Genomic DNA, 25,015 nt, shown 5'->3' with positions numbered 1-25,015 from the left:
GTGAAAGTTATTATCAGTATGGCCATCCGTTTGTGTTCGTTTGTAACACACTTTATGCCAAATGTCCTCATGTGTCCCCGTTAATTGAGAATTGGGTCTTTTGACTGGGTGTCTATCCATTTTAGTTGGTGAATGCGGACACCCTCTGTGGGCGTGCTCATTACATGTTTTATTCATTGCTATCAGGTTTGCCAGTACTTTATTTGCAATGCCAAGAGAGTCTCTTCTATTTTCATTTTGCGTGACGCCACCCTTGAGCGGCTTGATCCCTTGGTCGCCTCCCATAAACTCCTGGCCATTGCCGACTGCAGGAGTGATTGGGAGAACAAACACATCGTCCAGCAGCGCCTCACGCTGGGGGTTGCTGAGCATTGAGACCGGCGAGCTGGTGCTCAATGGCGTCTCATGAGGAAGGACACCGGTGCCAGCAGATTTCTCAGATCTCAGAGGATTTGACAGGAGGGCGTCGACGTCAACCTCCACTCTCACCACAGCATTGGAGCCTCCCGCAACCTCGAGGCTGCCGTCTTCAGGGAACGAACGCACCTCCACAGGCGCCAGTTTCTGCCCCCCCTGTGCCTCTCCCTGTTCGGCACCCCCAAGCCGATCCATGCCTGCATCGGACAAGGCTTGTCCAGTCGCAGCAGAAACCCCACAAGACCGTCATCGGCACCCGGGACCAGCCTCCCTCCCCCCTCAGAAGCCGCAGCGGAGCCGGCACCAGGGCTGTTACGTGGTAAGTCCACAGACTGGACATCGGCAACTTTGTCTCGTTCAACAGCATTTTTCTGTGGGTCGTAATAGAGTACTGCAGTATGTGCCTCATTTTGCAAAATATGTGGGATAAGTGCAACGTTCCCCGTCCCTTCAGCGAGAAGACAGTCAGTAGGTAGTAAACCTGCCTCTTCGAACGAGTCTGTCATAGACGTTATGATACTAGACTCCCACTTACTAGATTTGCTTGAATCAAGGGTTCTGGGGAGAGGGGGCACATGGTAGTCTGTGGTCGACATACATGAAAAATAACGACTTACTTTGTTGGTAGGACCACGCTGGGTGAGTAAGCCGATAGCCGCGCTGCTGGCACCTTCTCATTTTTTTCGGGCGCGGGTTCTTAAAGCTGGGGACGTAGAGGTAGATTCCGGCATGGCCCCCGTCCGCAGAGATTAGAGCGCCACCAGCTCACCCCTCGCCTAACAGCCAGAAAAGTTCACAGCCCTTCACTCCAATCGAAACACTGGACATCCATACCCGCACCAGTATTCTATTTAATATGATAATCCTCCCACCCAATCACCTTCCACCGCCCTATTAAAAAAAATAAAAAAAAAAGATTCATGTTTAATTGAAGTACACAAAATAGCAAAATGGTAAATGTCTGCAACATCTGCTCCTGTGCGGGATTCCCTCTTCAAGTTTGTGTTGGTTGCTTGTCGACGGTTTATTTTTTTTTGTGTAGAAAGGACATGGCCCGGCTTCTCTTCAGGCTCCGGCACCATGCACCATGCCCTCGGTACACCACGATCTGGTGAAAGAAAATGGCTACCGTGCTGAAAAAAAGCATACTGCAATCCCAATGAAATCAGTGACATCACTAACATACTGCACACTACACCAACCCCCGCAAATCACTGTATGGGCATTTTCAGAGACATTTTAGATCAAAGAAAAGAACTATAACAGTAACTGTTATTTTTAATACAAAATACATTAAAATATGTCATGGAACTTAAAAGCTGCAGTAAATATTTTTAGAAGCATAATTCAAATAACTTTTTTATAACATTAATACATGGCAGCGGCTATAAGTAAAAACAACTCGCAAATTCACCAAACAATACAGTACAAATTCAGCCAAAGAGTTCAAAAAGAGGTGTGGTTGGAGGGGAAAATGGGTGGGAATGGGAGGACAATCCTATAGATTTCACTTCGCAGTGGGTGTTAAATGGGTGGGACACATCAGCAAACTACATGAATCCATCCTTGTATATAATCTGCATTGAAAAGCATTACAAACCTACATTCAAAGCCCCCATTTCAAGCTCTTACTTTAATGACAATAGTTTAAGCTTTAAAGGTAGTGTTTTTAGCCCAAACTAAAAATTACCTCAAACTGGTGTTTGTGGATATAGAACCGTAATGACTATATGTACTTCAGTTTGTAAGCAACACCTCTCATCCTTGGGAGAATCTTTCCTCCTAGAGAAGCAGGACATTGGGACATAGAGAAAAGCATGCTATCCCTGGTATCGAGGAGGGAGGCTATGGAAGTCCTGGGGGACACCAAGACAGTCGCATGACACTGTTCCTTTGATGCATTGTTAGCGACCCTTTTGCACATGCAGTGCGTTCCTCAAAGTGCTTTAATGTTGGGTGTCCACTGTCCTCAGAGGGATCAGCTCTAGTTGGCGCCTTACAAGAAATAACTCTATCCATTTTAATGGAGGGGGGGGGGTCCTCTGAGCAGCAACCACATCATGTACACTAAAAGGCCTTGCACAGTCATTGGAGCACTTCTGAAGTCTTCTCTGCGGCTTCCCCAGCAAACCAGCATGGACCCTCTGAAAAAGATTACAGTTGGAAAAACCAGGCTCGAGCATCAATTTAGGGTGTTGACAAGCAAAGGGATCTTTATCTGTTGTCTTGCAAGCTGAGGATAATGGATCAGGGTCTGAAGGCGCCTAATAAAAGGCAGACCTTACAGATTCCAAGCCAAAAACACTTCACATCAACTAGGTCGGCCTTTTGTCAGTGGCCCCTTCCTCTTTCTGTTTTGTGTCCCCCGGCTATGCGTTCCCCATCCCCTCACTAGTTCCGCCCTCCACCTAACCTGTTGCGCTCCGGCACATTCTTCTGCTTCCCATCTCTTGTACACACCCCCTTTCAGACTGAAGTACAGTGGGTAGCCTTATTTTTTGCAGTCGTTTCTGGTCGTTTATTTGCCATTCCTATTTTCGACTCCGCTTAAGATGGTTGTATCCACCAGTGGTTACCTTTGTCCATGACACACTAAGCCCCGCGTGTCAGCGTTTTCTAATTGATTTCATAGAGTGTATCCTCAAGCGAGTATGTGGGGAAACAAGTGATGGCAACGTTAAATGAAATCTGGGAATATCTGTCTGCTAAAAGAGAACTGAGGATATGGCTCTTGGGGTAGCGGTGGGGAGGAGGTGGCGGTTGGAGAAGCGGTGGGGAGAAGGTGGCGGTTGGAGAAGCATTGGGGAGGAGGTGGCGGTTGGAGAAGTGGGGAGGAGGTGGCGGTTGGGAAGCGGGAGGGAGGTGACAGTGCTTGGGAAATGGGGAGCAGTAAGAGGCAGCGGAAGGAAGAGTCAATTGGATAGCCTTGAGGTTGCAGAGCAATGGGTGGATGCAGAAGGGGAGATGGTTGCAGAGCAGAAGGAGGCATTTGGACCCTTGGGCAAGAAGGTGACTGAGGACCTTGTAAACTTCACCCCTGTGAAAAGTCAAAGGGGGTAATGCCTTAATGTCTCCACAACCAAATTGAAGACTGGAGAAGTAGACTGAGTAGAACAGAGGAGAAGGGATTCTAAGAAGATCAGAAAAGGAGGACCCATTTAAATCAGAACTGAGTTGGGCGTGGAGGGGGATCCAGAGAAGCACAAAGAGTGTGGGAAACCCTTAAGGTCAAATTGAAACTTCCAAGGCGTAGGAAATCCTCACCTAGTCTAGACTACAGGGAGAAGTCCCAAGAATAATGTTGAACCCCTTTAAACCTAGACCCAGAGAGGAAATTTGTCACACGATCCTCAGTTTTTCTAGTTGTACATTAGTGTTAATTATTTTTGTTTTGCCCACTTTGGGTTTCTCTATGCTTGGCAAAGATTACAGTGTAAACCACATTTATGCTGTGACCTGTAATTGATCCCCTATCACCCTTATGGCAAGTGAGATCAATAAGCCAACGCGGTTGAAGGTACTGACCATGTACACATTGGAGGGCGATTCTTTTTCCATGTCTCAAACTGTGGGTTGCACACCACTCTTACAGGGACCTAGACCAAGAGCTCCTGAGTGGCCCAGCCCAAGGCTGCTACTTCTCACCAGAAGACCAGATAGTGTACCAAGAAACCACCAGGATGGCCGGTGCACTCAGTAGTTAAACCTAAGGGTTGGAGTGGTGGCTACATGCTTCCTTCGAGCAGAGAGTGGATCCAAAACATTTTTCAGGTTTCTCAGCAAGACCAATTTTTGCGGCCAAACCAGAGTTGTCAACATTTAGCCACATATACCAGTGATTGTGAAACAGCACCTTGCAGAGATGGTTGGTTGACATAGCAGGCGTGCCAGTGAAATGGGGTAAATGGCAGGGAGTAAATTCTTTGACCTCATCCTTCAGCTGGCCAACAGCCAGCTGGCCCTGTTGGGACAATTCCAGACTCGACCCAATGCTACCATTGTCCCAGCTCCCGAAATTCCCCCAGGGTGATGAGCACCAGTCTTTCCTTCCAAACTTTGAAAGAATCACTAAAGCAACCGAGTGGGAGAGGACCAGCTGACCTCTTTGTGGCCACATTATTAACTGTGTAATTAAAGGTAGTTTAGGGTAAAAATGTGATGGTGCAAGCTACTAGGCAGCCATAATTCTGTGCTTGGAGAGTGAGCAGGGCAGACGCACACAACCGATTACCTTATCCTGTGGCATACACACACTCCACGAGCACGTCCAATTTTTAAAATTGCTTCTTCTGGCCTTCTTTACATCAGTCCAGATTATTAATCCAAACTCGTACTGGCAGCCGTACTGAAATGCCACCCAGTGGAAAAGTGAAATCCAAAATTGCCAACCAGCCTTGTAAAAAGGCTTGATTTATGTTAACAGAGGGTCTAACTAGCAAACCAGGCCACGCTCCCATGATCCATCTACCAGCAAAGCTATAAACCCAGGGCCCCACTTGGGCAGGGTGGGTGCTTGTAAGGAGCTTGGGCTGAGAGTTTGGAGCAGGTTGTTTGGGAGTTTACTGTGAGAAAAAGCAGTTCATGGTCACTAGATCGTGTTAATTCACTTAATGTGCTCAGCGAGAAAATCTGTTTAAAGATTTCATCCCAACATTCATTATCAGTTAGCTGTTTAATTTAGAAAAAGATGGGTATGAAAAGACGGACTCTCCACAAAAACACATAATTGGCTGTGTGATAAGGAAAAGCCTTGCCAAGATCACCTCCCTGCTATTGAAGGAATTCAAGGCCTCTTAACTTGTTCTAGATGTCCTATGTTGTGACAGTTTCCGGGCCATTTTCCCACAACTTTCCCAAGTGGCGTCCTGGTTGTGCACCTTGGGGTAGGCAGCTGCCATCCAGAAGCATGTTGACAGCACTACCCCTCTGCTTTTTATTCCGGCCGTCCTACATCACCCCCACCAATGTGTCAGTCTTGAGACTGTTTTCTGATGACTGAATATTACAAAAGGTAAAAAGGTACACATTCCATAGAACACAGAGGGAGGAAACGTGTTGCACTTTAACGGCCAGGTCCCGAGGGCCCCCAATTGTTGGTATCCAGCCCTGTAACAATACAAAGTGATCAGATCCCATTCCACTCTTACAAATGCAGTGATACAAAATAACCAGCACCTAGACACTGTAATCCCACATTTCCAGAGACCGAAGGATAATGCAGAGACTGACTCTAATTTTTATCTTTATTTTTAAAGGTACAATTCCAGGGCCGCTAGAAGGGTACCCAAAACTAATGCTGAAGTTCAGACCTTTAAGTGGTGTTTTTGAATGTGATAAAAGCTTACCATGAAGCCCAGCAGCCATAAATGTAAATTGGAGCCAACAGCATCGGACGCAATGCCCAGCCAGTATGGCCAAGGTGTGTCCCAGAGAATCAGCAGCATGGCTTAGTGGCACAAACCTCAAGCAGCAGGTTTACACCTTGCAATTACACCTGCAGAAGAATAAACCCCAACACAATCAAAGGTCAGCATCTCTCCTAGATATAACATAACATTTCACTTATGAGCTGGCCCATGCCAGCCCTAAAAAAAACACAAACAGGCAGACACAAAGGTTTTAATGGCCAATCTGACTGGCCTTTAAAAACCACCAAACGCCCAGGTCCAACCACGCACAGTATGTGCATTGGCAAGACTAAGTCTAGGGAACAGTCTAAATCGCTCATGAAGGTCCAGAGCTGGGCTTAAGAGTGTGCTTCCGTTTGCAAAACGGCCATTTTAGGTCTGAATCATCGTTTCCCCAAACAAAGGAAATGCCCAAATTAAAATAGCTGAAAGTAGGATTTAATAAACTTGCCTACTAATACAATAAAACTGAATGCACCCCAGTTAAGCCAAAACTAAATCACAGCCGCCACCAGTCTATTAACCAAAACCAATGCAGGGTGAAACCATTACCCTAAAGACAACATGTGGCATTTAAAAAAAGCACCCCAGTTCTAGGGATTTTATAGGCTCCCATACAATGGGAGAGCAGAACCCCCAAAAATGTAATTATGCCCCAAAAGACAAACTTACCAAAAATCTAGAATTATGCAGGCTTACATGGCAATGGAGGAATCTTCATTGCAAGTACTAAGTCCTGCTAGATGTGGTGACTAGAATGAACACATTTCATCTTGTGGAAGCAACCATTCAGCATTCCTCATCATTAAGTTCTCATAATTGCTCTGGGAGGATGGCATATGATGTTGCAGATATTAGTGTTTTGAAAAGTTAGATCGTGCAATATAGCAAGAATTTGAAAAAAGGAGAAGAAAATGGGTGTGAGGAACACTATTATTCCATTCTGTGAGCTCAGCTTACTTGGGGTTTTGCAGGCATAACACCACCCTAGGACATTTCACATGATTGTACTTCTTAACAGCACTCCTACTGGTCCATACCTCTGAACAGACATTGGGCATTGCAGGAATACCTGCTCATGCAGCACACCACAAACAATGCTCTAAAGAAGCAGTAAACTGGAAGGGTATTGCAACAAAGTTGCTTTTTAGCGGATTAAAAATCCATTTTCCTATAATGGATTTGAAATTGCCAACATTTCAACCAAACCAGTTATTAGTGTTATAAAAGATGTAGGCCAGCTCGATGCTCTTGGGATTCGACTGTATGAGTGCAAAACAGACACCTCTGAAACTAGCACCATGAAGTTATGGGTTCCTATCAAGAAGAACAAACTATATCTGTGTTCCAGCATGAAGACGAAGATGAACATTTAAGTGATTGGTACTGTTACAGATAACAGACAGGTCCGTTTTTGCCCGAATGCTTGTTGTAAGCAGATTACAAGCACCAAGTAAATGTATGCGACTCCGGTGATAGATGCATCGACTGCTGTACCCCGATCACCATTTAACGAGGATAGAACTATGCATCTTTGCCAACAAAAAAGCAAACTGATCGAAATCTTGAACACTATCCCACTACGACAAAGCAGTGGCATAATTGGAAAACTGTAAGAGCAATTACTAATAACCCACATAAAATATTTTTCTCTATTCTAATTGTTTGAGGCACAGCAGAGGTACAAGCTTTGCATAAGTCCAAATGCAACAATCTGGCTGACGCATTCACCAAAGAAGTTCAAAAGAAGTGCTGGAATTATAGTGAAATTCTTAGTGTTTGACACAAACAAAGAACATTCAATCAAGGGTAGGACAACCGACAAGAGACTACAATGAAGTGCTTCAACCCACTACAAATTCACGGACAGCACTAACACAGCTAGTGTTACTGGGACAAAGCTGCTTTCACATATTAACAAGGATTAACTGCTTGCCTAGCTCCCAAATGCTTCAGCATGCACAAGTAATAAACACGACTTTGCAGTGATGTGACGTACAGAAGTGGCCACCTGACATGGTTCTTACACAAGAAAAGGCAGGCACAAAGAGTTCTTCATGCCATCAAAGCCGCTGAAAGAGGGGCTGCATATCAGATGTTCTAATTTTTGTTAGAGGAAGGTACCCACAACTCTCGTCTTACTTTCTGCCAAGATTGAAAATGCACTATTTCAGTTAGAGATGAAGGCTTCTGCATTACCTGCATCTAATGCATTGTATGGAGCGGATTCCACAGGAACTTTTAGGGAAGGGTAAAATGTCATACAAAAAACTAAATTATAAAAAACTCACTCCAGCAGCTGACAACACCCTTTTGAGCACAATTCAAAAGAAAATAAGTCCTGTACCGGTACTGTGTACAATGAAAGCATTAATTTGCCAATTATCGTTGCAGAAGCAGTACAACTAAACTTGCAGAGTTGTGCTGAACTAAGAAACCAACAAGATGGGAAACATTACCATGCTGTTTTGTCTGCAATGAAGAGAGTCAAGTACCAGGTCCAGATCTGGAACAAAGGTGACCAATTTCAGCCAACAACTTAATCTCCCATGGGGCATGGCGGAAACATGGGGGACCGAGAAATGGCTCCCATTCTCAGAACTGCCATGTGCTCCAGACTCCATTGTGCAATGGATAAGTTTGTTCATGTGGGAAGGACAGATGCAGTACCCCATGTAAAGGTTTAGCAAACCGCCTCTTTGTACGGATATGCGAGTAGGGGGAGCAGATCATTATTTGCACACTGTACTGAACTTAACAGACCGACGGCAAGGATTTCAGCAAAAAAATGTAAATCACAATTAGTGACCTACTAAAGGATGTTCTAGAATTAGGATAGGTCAAGGATAGTAATTCAAACAGTTCAGTCTTGGATCACCCCCGCTGTGATAGTATTATATACCAGGGGGCTGCCTCGGTGTGAGTCTGACTGAGGAGGAATGAGGTAACTAGGCTGAGGTGGACCACAAAGGGGAGGGCAACGGCAAAGGCTGCGTGGCACAGCGGTGGCACCATGGTTGGCTTTTTCCCAGCATCTTCTTCAACCTCTTTGTAACCCAGAAGATGAACATTTTGATTTTGGGTCTTGATGGTGCTGGGAAGACAGCCATTTTGTATCAGTTATAGGTGGTCATAACAATTCCTACAATTGGCTTCAATGCTGAAACAGCCCCAAAAACAAAACTGAAATTCCAAGTGTGGGACCTGGGTGGCCACCCAGGTATACGACCATACCGGCATTGTTACTATTCAAATACAGGTGCAGTCATGTATGTAGTCGACAGCTGTGACCGGGACCAAATTGGAATTTCAGAATCTGAATTGGTTCAATCCCTGAGGAGGCACTGTTTGAAAACATTCTTTTTATTTTTTTTAGTAGTGTTGCAAACATGTGGAGCAGGCCACAACTCCTGCAAAAGAGGTACATTTCCCTGGCCGCCTTGTTTTAAAAGTCAAGAAATGGCAGATCTTGCAAATGTCTGCAACCAAAGACAGCAAACTTGATAAAGCAGTGGAATAGTTGACTGAAACATTTGTGCAGGCAATTGCCCGAGAGCAGTACAGCAAATTTTGGTCTAGATCACATTTATCCTCTTAGCATCCTGTCCTTCTGTGGAGAATGCTGTGCTTTGATGTACGAGTAACCTATTCAGCTGATGTGACTGTGGGATACTGTGAGGGGTCAGAAATGTGAGGCAGACAACTTTCCGATGATTAACCAATGCCATTTTATTAAATAGAAAATGTCAACCAAACGCATCACTTGCCCCATCCAACAGGGACTTCCCGGCCTAAATAAACTAAGGAAAATACTCCAACATAACATTTCTGGCCCTCACACTTGTACGTAAACAAGAAAATATGGAAATTCACTGCGTCAATATTTATATCCGCAACACTTTTTAAGTATTTGATTGTAACCTGAGCGAATTCCCGTTCCCAGGTTTTAAGTCGGTCAATTACAAAACAGCAAGGAAATCTGGGCCTGAAACAGAGTTCCAACACAGTTCTTGATAAAGTCAGGATGTTAAAGAAAAAACTCCAAACACTCCACAGTTCAACACAGAAAATATTCCTCTCAGGAAATATATGTAGTTCAAAGTTCCTTAAACAGTATCAAAGGAATTCTTAAATGCTTCACAAAACCACAAATAGGTTGAAATTGGCTTCTCGTCAGTGTTTCTCAGTCAGCACCATGAAACAAAACAACTTCTGTTTGAGAACAACTGTACATTATATTTAATATCTACCGGAGTAATACACTCGCGTTCCTCCATTTACACTTCTGTCTGGTTCACTCCCCTGCCAGACCTAACTCCTACAAAGATACACCATACAGTTTCACTTCTCGGCTTTACAGTGTTTTATGTGTACTGCTTCTGAAGTCTCAGTCCCACTGGCACTTCTAAAGTTCACCAGTTCTTCAACTTGAAACAGCTTTAAACTATTCACAACTTTGTAGCAAAGACCAGATTTATACCAATGCCCTTTTAACTCTGACAAACATGCAATTTCTCTTTCTCTTCTCAACACCAACTTTCTTCAAGGGCCTCTCATCAACCACTTGTCTTTTGCCAAGCCACCAACCAAGTACTTTTAATTTAACCTCTATTGGCTTTGGCAATGTGAGGTCATGACTAACTAACTATTTCGTTTACACCAATGAATGATCATTTAGAATCCCCAACTTTAGATGTATCACGTTAGCCCATTTCCTATGGTAGCAATAGTTATTTCCACAGAAACCTTTCTTTAGCCTCTTTTCACTCAGACCAATGCTTGTTGGCTTAAGGCTACTGCCACTTAACGTGGGCTCTGTCTTCCTGTTAGAATCACTTTTATGTACAGGCGACCATTATTAACATTTTTGAAACAGTTTCTGTAATTTGTGTTTGAAAAAACCTCCTTCTAAAGCGTATTTCTCTATACGCGAGCACTACACTTGTTACACTACATTGTCTGACACGCTCCGGTCAGCTTCATTCACTTGCACTACTTCACGAGTGAAAAGCAACTGGTTACAGTTGCTCACCTGCCATGCCGGAAGGCTTGGGAACGCGTGGAAGCACTCACTGGCTTCTCAGCCTCTGTCACAGGTTGCAGGACTTGTACTACATGCATTTTCTCGACCAGGCACACCTCACATCAAGTTGCCTTTGGTCCCATCAGAAAGGCAGAGAGTTCGGCTCACGGCGATCCCGTGGAGCGTGCCAGCCTCTAGGCATGTCCTGCTGCACGATTCTCGCTGCCAACGCTCTGCAATCAGGTTCACATGCGGGGGGAAGCTCTCGAAACGAATGCTTCCTGCTGCGCAACCTATGCAACCCAGACTTTGGGGGAACAGGACCAACTCTGGATTGGTAACTGGGATAAGCTGATGGACAATCCTGGCGTCCTTTCTTCCCTCACACTTCTGTGGATTCTGCCAGCAACGTGCCTTCTTCTGCCACTTTCTCCTGGCTCAGCTGCTTCTGCCGCGGCTACAACTATTACTTGTCCAACCACAACTAATGGCTTGCACCCGAGAGAGCTTTTTAAAGCCTCTCTGCCTCCCTCCGGTGTGAGCTGTTCAGCCCAATTGCCCGACCTTCAGGTCTGCACTGCTTTTCAGCCCTCTTGTTCGTCCCAGTACTCTGGGATTTATAGTACTGGAGTCCACAATAGTTATTTACTCCTTCTGTTTGGCAATATGCCATCATTAATGTTGGATTACAGGAAAAGTTGTATAAGCGAACATCCCAGTTTACCTGACCTGCCCCCATCAACCCCACCCCACGTGATCCTCCCACATAACACACCCCCCCACCTCCCCCAGGACAGGATCTGGAAGAGTCCATCTTTCCCTGGCCACATGAGAAGGGTCCCAGGCCAGGTTTGTGGGGTGAACCATGGTTGATTTGTAACAATACCAGCGGAAGAGCACGCATTGCACTAAACTAGCATAGGTGGTGTACGCCTCTTCGAAAGCAATGAGCAACCCGATAACATTAGACTTTAGTCTCTATGATTAAATACTCCAAGGTTCTCATTGCTTTTCTGTTTTCTAGAATTTGTGACTACTTTGAAAGATTGTTTCAAAAGGTCGCCAAGGTTGTTTCATCAAATCTCTATAATTGCTTGCAATTTTCTGGTTTGTAATTATACACTAATAAACATCCTGGATAGTTGCGCTATTGTGTAATCTGCATCTTTTGTGTTCTATGTTGCTTCTTGTTAAAGGCACCCCATGTTTGGTTTGGTTTTAAGCCACTAATTTTAGAATAAAGTGAAGGATTTTGGTTTGGTTAAGTGGATAGTACAGCACTTCTTGTACACAATGTACTGAAACTGCAAATGGAAAGACACTAGAAAACTTTGGCTTGTGTTTATTGGGATGGATAGTGCAGGAAATAGTCTGGAACATGAAGTAGCAGTGCTCTGGTAAGATAAGTCTAGCCGGATCGCTGCCGTGTCCCCAGACTAAGTGGCTTGCCCACGACATTCACGGATCTGCTGAATAGTTATTGCACGAAGCATGCAACTCGTGCCTCAACAAGCAGGTGGCTTTTAAAAGACTCTGCAGTGCTGCAGTGTCTTCTGAAAGCGGTTGAAGCGCGGGTTGCTTGTGTGTGATAACCCCGCTTCAGAACAGGATACTCCCAGCGAGATCTGTCCTCAAGTCGAGTTATCACATGCACGAGCAACCCACATTTAAACAAGCAGACGCTTTCAGTAAACTCTGCACGGGTAACTGAAAACAGAAACGGCAAAGCCTCACATACTTGTTGCAGCTGTCTAAACAGGTATATATGTCTTGCAATGTACAGATATTTTTTTCTTAGAGTGAGTAGTGTGAGCTATCAAAACTGCAGAGCCCAACTTCAATTATTCGCACACAAGGGTTTCTTAATGAATCACTAGGACAGGTTTAAAATGTTGGACAGCCTTATGTTCCCATGCTTTTTGTTTTTATGTAAATTGCCAGGATTGTGTCCTATGAAGAGATATCGATTTGCGTGACTTGGCCTGGGTCCCCGCCTCTCATTCCCGCCCCATACTCCCTACAGCACTGCCACTCCAAGGATGAGTGTTCCCCAGTAAATTGTTTCCATTTCCAGCACTGGGGACGGTAGCAGTGCTTTACAAGACGGCTGGTTCTACTTCTTACGCAGCCCCTCTTTCAGTGGCATTGATGGCATCAAGAATTCTTTGCCTGACATTTCTTGTGTAAGAACCATGTCAGGTGGCCACTTCTGTACGTCACATCACTGCAAAGTCGTGTTTATTACTTGTGCATGCTGAAGCATTTGGGAGCTAGGCAAGCAGTTAATCCTTGTTAATATGTGAAAGTAGCTTTGTCCCAGTAACATTAGCTGTGTTAGTGCTGTCCGTGAATTTGTGGTGGGTTGAAGCACTTCATTGTAGCCTCTTGTCGGTTGTCCTACCCTTGATTGAATGTTCTTTGTTTGTGTCAAACACTAAGAGAATTTCACTATAATTCCAGCACTTCTTTTGAACTTCTTTGGTGAATGCCTCAGCCAGATTGTTGCATTTGGATTTATGCAAAGCTTGTACCTCTGCTGTGCCTCAAACAATTGGAATAGAGAAAAACCTTTTATGTGGGTTATTAGTAATTGCTCTTAGTTTTCCAATTGTGCCACTGCTTTGTCTTAGTGGGATAGTCTTCAGGATTTCGATCAGTTTGCTTTTTTGTTGGCAAAGATGCATAGTTCTAACCTCGTTAAATGGTGATAGGGGTACAGCAGTCGTGTTATCTGTAACAGTATCAATCACTTAAATGTTCATCTTCGTCTTCATGCTGGAACACAGATGTAGTTTGTTCTTCTTGATAGGAACCCATAACTGCATGGTGCTAGTTTCAGAGATGTCTGTTTTGCACTCATACAGTCTAGTCCCAAGAGCATCGAGCTGGCCTACATCTTTTATAACACTAATAACTGGTTTGGTTGAAATGTTGGCAATTTCAAATCCATTATATGAAAATGGATTTTTAATCCGCTAAAAAGCAACTTTGTTGCAATACCCTTCCAGTTTACTGCTTCTTTAGAGCATTGTTTGTGGTGTGCTGCATGAGCAGGTATTCCTGCAATGCCCAATGTCTGTTCAGAGGTATGGACCAGTAGGAGTGCTGTTAAGAAGTACAATCACGTGAAATGCCCTAGGGTGGTGTTATGCCTGCAAAGCCCCAAGTAAGCTGAGCTCACAGAATGGAATAATAGTGTTCCTCACACCCATTTTCTTCTCCTTTTTTCAAATTCTTGCTATATTGCACGATCTAACTTTTCTAAACACTAATATCTGCAACATCATATGCCATCCTCCCAGAGCAATTATGAGAACTTAATGATGAGGAAAGCTGAATGGTTGGTTCCACAAGATGAAATGTGTTCATTCTAGTCACCACATCTAGCAGGCCTTAGTACTTTCAATGAAGATTCCTCCATTTCCATGTAAGCCTGCATAATTCTAGATTTTTGGTAAGTTTGTCTTTTGGGGCATAATTACATTTTTGGGGGTTCTGCTGTCCCATTTTATGGGAGCCTATAAAATCCCTAGAACTGGGGTGCTTTTTTAAATGCCACATTTTGTCTTTAGGGTAATGGTATCACCCTGCATTGGTTTTGGTTAATAGACTGGCGGCTGTGATTTAGTTTTGGCTTAACTGGGGTGCATTCAGTTTTATTGTATTAGTAGGCAAGTTTATTAAATCCTAACTTCAGTTATTTTGCTTTTGGGCATTTCCTTTGTTTGGGGGAAAACAATGATTCAGACCTCAAACAGCCCATTTGCAAAGAGATGCACACTCTCAAGCCCAAACCTTCATGAGTGGTTTAGACTGTTCCCTAAACTTAGTCTTGCCGATGCACATACTGTGCGTGTGGTTGGACCTGGGTGTTTGGTGGTTTTTAAGGCCAGTCTGATTGGCCATAAAAACCTTTGTGTCTGCCAGCTCATAAGTGAAATGTTATATCTAGGTGAGATGCTGACCTTTAATTGTGCTGGGGATTATTCTTCTGCAAGTTTAATTACCTGCTGCTTGAGGTTTGTGCCACAAAGCCATGCTGCCGAATCTCTGGGACCCACTTTGGCCATACTGGCTGGGCATTGCGTCCAATTTACATTTATGGCTGCTGGGCTTCATGGGAAGCTTTTATCGCTTTCAAAAACATCACTTAAAGGTCTGAGCTTCAGCATTTGTCCTGGGTACCCTTCTAGCGGCCCTGGAATTGTACCTTTTTAAAAATAAAGATAAACATTTGTCAGTCTCTGCATTATCCTTCGGTCTATGGAAAGGTGTGATTACGGTGTCTAGCTGCTGGTTATTTTGTATCACTGCATTTGTTGGAGTGGAATGGGACCTGATCAGTTTGTATTGTTACAGACCTGGATACCAACAATTGGGTGCCCTCGGGTCCTGGCCATTAAAGTGCAACATGTTTTCCTCCCTGTAAGTGTTCGATGGAATGTGTACCTTTTTTTACCTTTTTGTAATATTCAGTCATCAGAAAATAGTCCCACGACAGACACATTGGTGGAGGTGATGTAGGACTGCCCGAATGAAAAGCAGAGGAGGGGTAGTGTTGTTTCAACATGCTTCTGGATGGCAGCTTCCTACCTCAAGGTGCACAACCAGTAGGCCACTTGGGAAAGTTGTGGGAAAATGGCCCAGAAACTGTCCCAACATAGGACATCTCGACCATGGATTAAGAAGGACCAGGGGAGTATGAAGGCTATGTATAAAGTAGCGCTGCCCTCAGACAAAGATAATTTCCTGGAGAAAAAGGCTTGCATTTGATCTAATTGGCATACCCACAATGCCTTGCTGTTGTGGCTCAGAACTGGAGGTGAACTTCCAACGATGGCTACTAGGTACCGTTGTGGAATGTGACTGGCCTCAAGGGAACTTTCCTACTTTCACTTTTCAAGTGAAAGGGTTTTTTTCAAACCTTTTTTAAACCCACCATAAATTTCTTGGTTCACTCTCTCACTCCTAGAAGTGTGAAGAGCACAGAATATGCTAGAAAGATGTAGCCTCTGCCTTTAATCTCTGTTTCATTGCCCAATCAAAAACCACAATGTTCATAAAAGGACATGCCTTTTGCAAGTAAAAGAGGTTCAAACGTGATCTAACCTGTCTATAGTGCCCAAAGGCAGTTGGAGGACAACAATACCTTCTGTCTGTTCTTGGTGTGAGCGATCCACAGATCAAGAGCGCCAAAAGCTGCACTAGTAGGTCCTGGTGGTCTGAATGCATCAAACTGGCTCGAAACTTTGAGCGAAAACACATGAAATCTGGCTGATTGGGCTCTCGGGTTGATGTGAGCCCCAATCCAGGGGCTCGGGGACAAGATGGGTTCTTGTTCTCCCAAAAACTGGGGAGGCTAAGGCACACCTGCAGGGCTCATTCACCTCCAGGGAGGTCCTGGGTACTGGTGTAGCTGGAAGAGAGGTAGGTCTTGCTCCAGCAGCAGGTCACCTGCAATGTGCCCTGGGGATGGTTGGGGAGCGGAGCTTGCCTCTTCCTTAGATTACCCGACTTCACAACTGAAAGGACTTTGGAAAGGACTGATCACATAGGGTCCAAACAAATTCTCGAAGTCCAGATATAAGTGAATGTAGTGGGATTTCCCCCCCCCTCTCCCCCAATGCAAAATTATGCCTGCTTTAAGGGGGCCAATCCTCGTTACGACAAGATGGTATTTGCCTTGTGACATTATACTCCAAGTGCTTTGAGCTAAAGGAAGTTGGGGGCCAGAAAGGAGAGCGGTACAGAGAGAAACACAAGATGGTGGAATCTTCCTCCAATTATGCTGAGCTCCCTTGGTCTACACTAACTCAGCGCTTTCTCTTGCCCATAGAACCAAAGGCCCTTTTGGTATGCAGCACCCTTATGTGAGGATAGTCCTTTTGGGATGAGTGTTCCTTTTTTGATTCATGTTTCCCAGGTCCGCTCTTGCTGGGAGGTTGTCCTGCTGGTCAGAGGTATTGCTAGACCCCACAAAGGAGCCGAGAAGAGGCAGTCATTCAGTCTCCTGTCCTGAGACTCGCAGGGTGCAGGCAGTCCGACTAGAATACGCAAAATCTTTCCACCGGTGGCTTGGGCCCACTGTGCTGAGACATAGTAATTCCTTATGAATGTGTATTTGGAATAGAAGTGCAGACCTTAAATGCAACCTGTGCGCAGAAGTGACTTGGCTGTTGCAGCAGATGTCAAAACGGCACTGGTACCCTCTGAACCTGCTTTTACCACTGGAGAACAGTCGCTGCAGATCAGGAGAATGATGCAGCAGGTCACATGCCACAACGCTTTGGGATTGGAGCTTATGAAAGGGGTATCTGCATCATGTTAACTAATAAAAAGCCAGGGCTTCTACACCCTTGCCAGATGGCAATCCCTCAAACCTTGGTATTAGCCATTTTGACAAATTTTATGAAGCAAATCATTATTTTGTTTGTTTTTATTACTTATATTGCGCACCAGACCCGGGGGTAACCGGGCGCATTTTATAAGACAACTTAAAGCTTAGTTACAGGAGCACATGGCAAAAAATAGAGAAACAGAAACAAGAAATATACAATAATATACAACAGAAATGTACAAAAATATATAATGGGCGAAAATGAGGATGCATTTATTTACAGTCCTGATCAGAAATTACTGGGCATTAAATGAGTTCAGGCAATGGGTGAACTATTGTTCGTCTGCATTTTTGATCCACGTTATGAGGTTATGTCGGAAAGTGAGGTAGGGTTGGTCGTCAGTCTTCAAGGTGGATGGTAGGGAGTTCCAGAGTTGAGCTGCTTTCACCTGAAAGCTGCAGACACCGACTCTATTCAATTTAACTCTAGGTATGGAAATGTTGTTGAAGATGGCGGATCTGGTGAGTCTTGTAGGTTTTATTCTCGTGAATCTCGAAGCGAGGTAATGTGGTGCGGCGTCATTGAGGCATTTGTAGACCAACGAGGCAACTTTTAGTTGGATTTTCTCCTGAGTAGAGAGCCAGTTATTGGCTCTTCTAAATTCGGTAATGTGGGCTCTTCTGGGGATACCTAGCGTTGCTCTGAGCGCATTGTTCTGCAAGATTTGAATTCTTTTGACAACTTCCTGATTAGCCCCGATATAGAGTGAATTGCAGTAGTCCAGCTTTGATAACACGAGCGCTCTCGCAAGTATGATGCAGCTGTTGTTCGATAGGAAGGGTTTGCCTGCTCTTATCAATTTACAGGTGTAGGCAGTTGCAGAAGCCATCGCGTTGACCTGCTTATTGAAAGAGAGGGTGGAGTCGAGGTAGAAACCCAGAATTTTAACCTCGTGGGCTGTTGTAATTTGGTTGTTGTCAATATTAGAGGAGTAGTTGGGGCCCAGATTTTTGAGGGTAGAGGGTGTGCCTACGATGATGATGATTTCGGTTTTGTCATCATTCAGGCATAGTCCGTGAGTGGCCATCCATGCCTGGATGATGAGATACACTCTGTTCACCAAGGCCAAATCCTTGTCGTAATCACCGGTAAGAGGTAGGAGAATCTGAGTATCATCTGCATAATTGGTGTAGGTGATACCAAGATGGTCCAGATCATCGAAAAGGGGCTTAGTGAAGATGTTGTAGAGTGTGGGAGAAACACAAGATCCCTGTGGCACACCACATGTGATGGGGATGGAGTCTGCTGCCGCAGTGGTGGAGAAGACTCTCGTAGTCCTATTATTGAGGAAGGATTGGATCCAATTTGTGGCTTCTTCTGAGAAGTGCGCAGCCATATCCAAGTGCTTACAAAGGACCTTGTGGTCAACAAGGTCGAATGCAGCTGATAAGTCCAGGAGGAGGAGTAGGGCTGGTTGCCTTGATCCCTTAGCTCATCAATTTGCACCTTTAGGTCTAAGAGGGCAGTTTCAGTCCCGTGCTTGGGACGGACGCCAGACTGCCGTACTCCTAGTAAATTGTTGGTTTCCAGGTGTTTCTGTAGTTGAGAGTACGACACTTTGTCCATAATTTTTAAGAGGAATGGCGCAGTGGTGATTGGGCGGTAGTTCGTAGTTATGGCTGGGTCTAGTATCTGTTTTTTAAGCAATGGGAGTACCCAAGATTCTTAGGTTACTGGGTATGGACCCTGTTGAGAATGAGGTGTTAATGAGTTTTGAAATAAAGGGAGCCAGGTCTCTAGCTGCCTCCTTTATCAGTTGGGCTGGACATTTATCCCCTTGGCAGTTAGATGGTTTGAGTGACAGTATGATTTTTTCAGTCTCAATAATAGATACTTAGATTGTTGACGTTATTTTTGGGAGGGGTGATGGTTGTTTTGGGTTTAGTATCCAGACTGAGCGAGGATTTTTTCATGGCGATTTTAGATTGGAGAGTTGTCACTTTGTTAGCTAGTGCTTGCTGGATGTTGGTGCACCATGTTTTATCTTTGACACAGTTGTATGGCACTGGGATGGGAGATTCTATTTCCTTTAGGATAATGAAGAGTTCCTTCATGCTAGAGTTGGCTTGGGCTATTCTAGTGTTTTAGGTTTCCCGTTTAGCCGACAGTATTTCCTTTTTGTAGAGGGTGGAAATGTCTCTCAGAGTGCTCTTATTTTCTTCAGATGGTTGTAGTTTCCATGCGACCTCACATTGTCTTTTTGTGGTACGAAAGGTGGGGGGTGTACCATGAGTTGAGTTGGGCTTTAGGTTTACTTCGTCTCACTTTAAGAGGAGCAATTCCGTCCAGTGAGTTTATGACATCACTAATATAGAGTATGTATTCATGTAGAGGTGATTTACGACAAGTGTGTATATATATTTAATGTGAAACCTGGTACTTATTTTCGATATAAATTTAATTAACAATAACACCTGCTTTAGTTTTGTGTGCGTAAGGTTTAATTTAAACTGCAATCATATTTTAAGTTTTACAGCAGCAAACGTTGCTTTATATCGCGCAGTTTTAGAAGCTACAGAGAAACAAATTGTCCCAAACTAGTAATATTAGCTTTGAAAACGCGCTGAAGCACAAGACTGTAGGTCTTGTCTTGGATTGCAAAGCTATCTAGAAAACGGCTAGAGGAAAGGGTTGGAGGACAGAGGGGCAAGCAAGGCTGTAGAGTTGGGAGGCGTTCGATGGCTGGATCGAGGCCCTGCTGTAATGCCCAGGAAGACCAAAGCCATTCTGGTTTTGTCACGGGTGGATATCTCTGGGGCAACGCACTTGGCTTGGGAGCAAAACAGACGCGAAGCAACACCGGTTAGGTCCCTGGGTCCATGCTTAGAAACCTCTGGGTATTAAGTGCATTATAAATCACCAATTACAATTCCGGAGGCAATGTCTCAGCCCAGGGACTTCTGGGCCCATTTAAATGGTTAAAAGGCTATGGTGCCGTTCCTGGATCTGTTATGTTGTAAATCAGTCTGCACATTTTGACTACATCAGGCAGGTAGTTGGGTCCCCTCCCAGAGTGCTCTGATGCACTTACCCCTTTTGCCCACCCATAAAGTGGTTTCTCTGCTTGTGGTCTGTTTTTTAGCCATTAATGGGCATACTTATCCGCACCATAGGTTGCCTCTGTTCCTAGGCTACAACTCTCCTTGCTTTGCCACAAACCCCACCTACTCCTTCCAAGTGGCCTCAATGATACCACTGGTACAGACTCTTGGCCCGCTCCCAGGCGCAGCAGGTCACACGCAGTCTGGGTTGGAACTCTGGTGCTCTACCGAGGCATAGGGTACTGTGATGTGGAATGCAACCCTCAAAGTTTCCTTCTTGTCCTGAATACACTTTGTTTTTTGCCTGTTCTCCAAACCGCCAGGATCACCCTTGATGATGTGCTTTAGAAGTGGGGCCCAGAACTCTTCTATAGATGATCCCCAAAGTGGCCTACAGTTAGAAAAGGGAAAAGTTGAGACTTGCTAAAGTGTATCCATGCCCCAATAACTAATACCTGAACTCTTTTTGCACCCTTTCTTTTCCATTAGGCGATAACTGTTTTTAACTGGCCGATTTTACAATTTCCTAGATCTGGGACATTTGTTTTTTTTATACCGGTGGAGCTTTAAATTGCATTATTTGGTGCCTTCCAGGCCTTCCAGAAATGAAAGCTTTCTGCAAACCTACCTACCAGCAGAGTATGCGTATTGAGAAGGATGGCATTGTGAAGGCAGATGTCTGGAGGGCGTTTTCCTTTTGGCCAAGGTGGTGCCTTTGCACCATCATTCGTCATGGTTCATAGATGGCGGTTAAGCAGGAACATGAGCTTTAGTTTCTGGGTGGAGCTTTAGTGTTGGGGGAGCAAATGTATGTAATGTGTGGCAAGTAACCGGATTCTGGTGTGCCTGCCAGAGTGCAACAATACTCTCCTCTTTAGTGACTGTGCTGTTACGTGCCGATCTAGCCAAAAGAAATTCTTTTGAAAAGCCAAAACATTTGGCTTTGCATTGCTTGCAGGTGATCAGTCTCGGGAGGACAGCTCAGGGGTAACGTGCGTCCGAGCTTAGAAACCTCTGGGTATTAAGCGCGTTATAAATAACCTATCATATCATTGTTTTCTGTTTGACTGACTGTATGTGCCTGCATTTATTTAGTGAACAGAACTGAATGGGGGCGTTTCAAAAGGTAGATTTTTGGAACAGAACTCTTTACTTTTATACATAATGACTATTAAAAAATATATGGGTGCAACCTTCCAAACTACAAGCCAGGCCTAAACTACATGCCCCCAGCATCCAGGCCAGTTCTCCACACGCACACCAATTATTACTAGCTAATAGTGGATTATCACTTGCCAAGGGCTATTGACAAGTGCGCATTTTCATGGAAAATACTTTACGCAAACGAAATAAGTTGGTACAAATCAAACGAATTCTGTAAACCTTACGAATGCCAATGTTCAGGCGTAAAAACATTCATCCAAATGAAGGATTTCCCAAGACCAAATCCATTCCGCTTCAAATTGAACTTGGATTTACGTTGCCGCACAAACTTGTCAGATTAACAGCCTGATTCATGGAATTATTTGCGTGTAAAACGCAGATTTTGCGCGCCTTTCTGCCCCAAAATCCCTTTTTGAGGTATGGGGATTTTTGGGAAGAATGGCACGCGAATGTGCGTTTTACGCGCAAATAATTACATGAATCAGGGTGATCATCTCAATTTACACTACACTGCTACTTCACATCACTCGTGTTGAATATAGCTTTGATATAATTTCTACTGTGATGGATTTTGTAGGCCGGAAATATTTATTTCATATTTGTTCAATAATGTTAGAATTTCTGAAGTTTTTTGACTTCACATTTCTGTTTAGTAGTAACCTGAACACTTGTATTTTGCTCTTTTGCTTTTTGTGTGTGTGTGTGTGTGTGTGTTTGTTGCTAACTGTTTCCCAATATTTGTAGGCAGCATTTTCTTTTTCTGGTTGGAGGGTGAGTGTGTATCTGCCTGTCACTGGGGTCCGAGCAGTCTTCTGAACCAGATGACCTGGAATGTTCTTATTCCGCGCCTGCTAGGGTTTGTGTTATTTATTTATTTTTAAAATATGCTTGCAGGGGGTAATAAAGTTGCTTGCTACTAGCCAGCCATAAGCCGCTCAGTGATATATTCACTCGGCACCTCAATTCTATACATGCACATAGAACACCATTTCTTTTGCCAGTGCTGTTTTCAACAAAGTGAGTGGCATGACCACCTTCCCTGTATTGTTTTGTCGCCATGGGGCGTCTGTTGGCGACATGGAACATCCTCGTTTTACCCATAGTTCGCTCTCCTCCTGTGGTGCCGCTCGGTGCAATTCCACAATCTGTTTCTCGGGTATGTTTTTGTAGCCTGCCCTCATCCTGGGGCGTTGGGCCTCTCTTTCAGTTCCCCAAAAGCATGCTGCACAATTTGATTCATAGTTGGCTGCGTCCTTTCCCCTTGAAATTGCGTCTTCCCCAAATATCACTAGCTAGTGGGGAGTAGATATTTTGCACCCGAGGCCCGCATGGATCAGGTGGATGACACTGAGAAAATGAATGGTGTATTAAAAAAAATAAAAATAAATAAGATGGCTTTTATTTACAAGATTATAATCACCAAGGTGATTTTTACAAGTGTCTAGCAGTAGAGTCTAAAAGGAAAGTAAAGGAAGTCAAGGATTTTGAAGCAAAGACTTACTTTAAAAAAAGTAAGCAAGTAAGTCAATGATCACGTAGTTCTCGCTAGGTTCTTAGCCTCGGGTGAGGGCTTTGTTAGTTTTGCCCATGAGTCTCTGACTCCACTTATTAAATGGGCCAACCAAAGATGTTCATCTGCTATGTGATCCTTGGCCAAGTGATGAGTCAAGTAAGGTGTTCTGCAATGCCTTGTTCTTCGGCAGGATAATAGGAGATGCTGAATCATTTCAGGAGTCGTCTGTGTTTCACAAAAGCGACAACAGTTGGTCGCTGAGATTCCTCTTATGTTTAATATCTCGTTTGATGGCAATAGGTTGAGCCGAGCCCGAAGGAGGGTTGATCGCACTTTTCTGTTCGGATGCTTCTTTAAGATTGGTTGAAGTTCATTTAGCTTTCTAACCGTTGGTGGCAGGTGCGATGTCAGTTTGTAGTTCAAGGCTTTTTCTAAGGTTTCAATCCAATTGGTCTCGTCTAGCCGTTTTTTTTTTCATTTTTGTTGGGTTCTGGAGAAGTTCTTCAATTGAGCTGCCACATTCCGCCAAGTTTGCTTTACATCCATTTTCCCATAGGGACAGCATTTTGCAGTGGCCGAAGGTCATCTCCTCTTTTGCCAGTGTAAAGATCGGTGGGCTGGATGAATCCATGATTTTTCTATTTAGCATTGTGCTGTTTCGAGCCACGATTGCCTCAAGTGACGTTAAAGACAGTTCACGTCTGATCAGAATCATTGGTGTGGATTTTGGTAAGCTGAGAATTTATCGCCGAAACAGGCTTTCCAGAGTCATCCAAAGTGATTCTGGAAGAAACGGCATAGCGTCTGCGCCGTATGTTATTGCGGGAATAATTTTGGCCTGGTAAAACGTTATTATCGGGAGTTATGAAAAGCGGCCGTACTTTTTGTCCAAAATTTTAGCTTGCGAGATGAGGTTTTGCATCTTTGCATGCAGGTGTAATTGCATAGCATTTTCTTTTTTTGGAGGAGTCAATCAAGACCCCTAGGTATTTGAAGTCCGAGACCTGTTCCACTTTGACTCCTTCTAAGTACCAGGTCAGTTTTTCTCATTTCTTATTTATTTTTAATTTTTTTCAATATCAGAATCTTTGTTTGGAGTTTGTTTATTTCATTGTCATTGCCTGCAGTGTATTTAGAAAGTGAGTCAAGCTGTCGTTGCAGGCCTATCAGCGTTTGATCCAGTTGAATTAGATCGTCTGCATATAGAATCCAGGGAACCTTTACTTGGCCAATTGCTGGTGGGAAGGTTCTGATTGCGATGTTTGCTTCCTTGTAGTCACCGAAGTACGCCGAGAAAAGGGCTGGGGCAAGAGGGCAGCCCTGTTGACCTCTCTGGCTGTTGGAATCGCGGAAGAGAGCAGACCTCTAGTGCTCAGCCGGACTATTACACTGGTGTCTGTGTGTAGTGCTTGAAAAGGGCCTCAGATCTCCAACGGGCACCCCCAGCCTGCTAATTTCTGCCAGAGTTTTGTTCTATTGACGAGATCAAAGGCCTGAGTGAGGTCTATGAAGGCTAGGTGGATTTTCGGGCTGCCTTCCAAAACCTTTGCTTTCAAAATGCTGAGAAGCATGATGTTAATGCTTGTACCTGTCCCCTTCTTAAACCCAGATTGTAGAGGGTCATCACAAGGGGCGTTTTTGCCCATGAATGAACGTTTTTCAAAAGCAAGCTTCCGTATACTTTGCCTATAACGTCCAGCAGTGCCACAGGGCAGAAGTTCTTGGGGTCATTTTTACAGCCTTTTTTGAAGATGGGCATGATCACCGACGTTGTCCATGATGGTGGAATTTTTCTTAGGCTTCTACATCTTTCGAAGATTAGACTCAACAATTTAGCCCATTCCACTGGAGAAGATTTTAAGTTCTTGTTGGTTAAGCCATCCGGCCCTGGAGCCCTTGAGTTTTTCAGCTTTGTTAGGGTTCGCATTATATCATATCATGTAGCTCAACCCAAGGGCCGTTTGCCTGCGCTGGTAACGGTATTAAGTTAGGCTCTGGATATTTAAACAGAGTTCAGTAACATTTTGTCCAAGTTGATTCTGACATTCCTT

At 44.3% G+C, this 25,015-nt stretch overlaps 1 protein-coding gene and 1 pseudogene across 1 annotated transcript in view; both read left to right on the top strand.

The window, feature by feature from the left end:
* ROGDI (rogdi atypical leucine zipper) overlaps nt 1–25,015 on the top strand; it is a 475,356-nt gene that overhangs the window by 134,755 nt on the left and 315,586 nt on the right. The window lies entirely within an intron of this gene.
* On the top strand, nt 611–9,345 carry LOC138566111 (ADP-ribosylation factor-like protein 1 pseudogene; annotated as a pseudogene).

This window comes from Ambystoma mexicanum, chromosome 2p (genome assembly GCF_040938575.1).
Source record: "Ambystoma mexicanum isolate Mex_15411 chromosome 2p, UKY_AmexF1_1, whole genome shotgun sequence".
Classification (NCBI taxonomy): domain Eukaryota; kingdom Metazoa; phylum Chordata; class Amphibia; order Caudata; family Ambystomatidae; genus Ambystoma; species Ambystoma mexicanum.
Note: the sequence above shows the minus strand (reverse complement) of the source record. Positions and strands in the feature narration are given on the sequence as shown.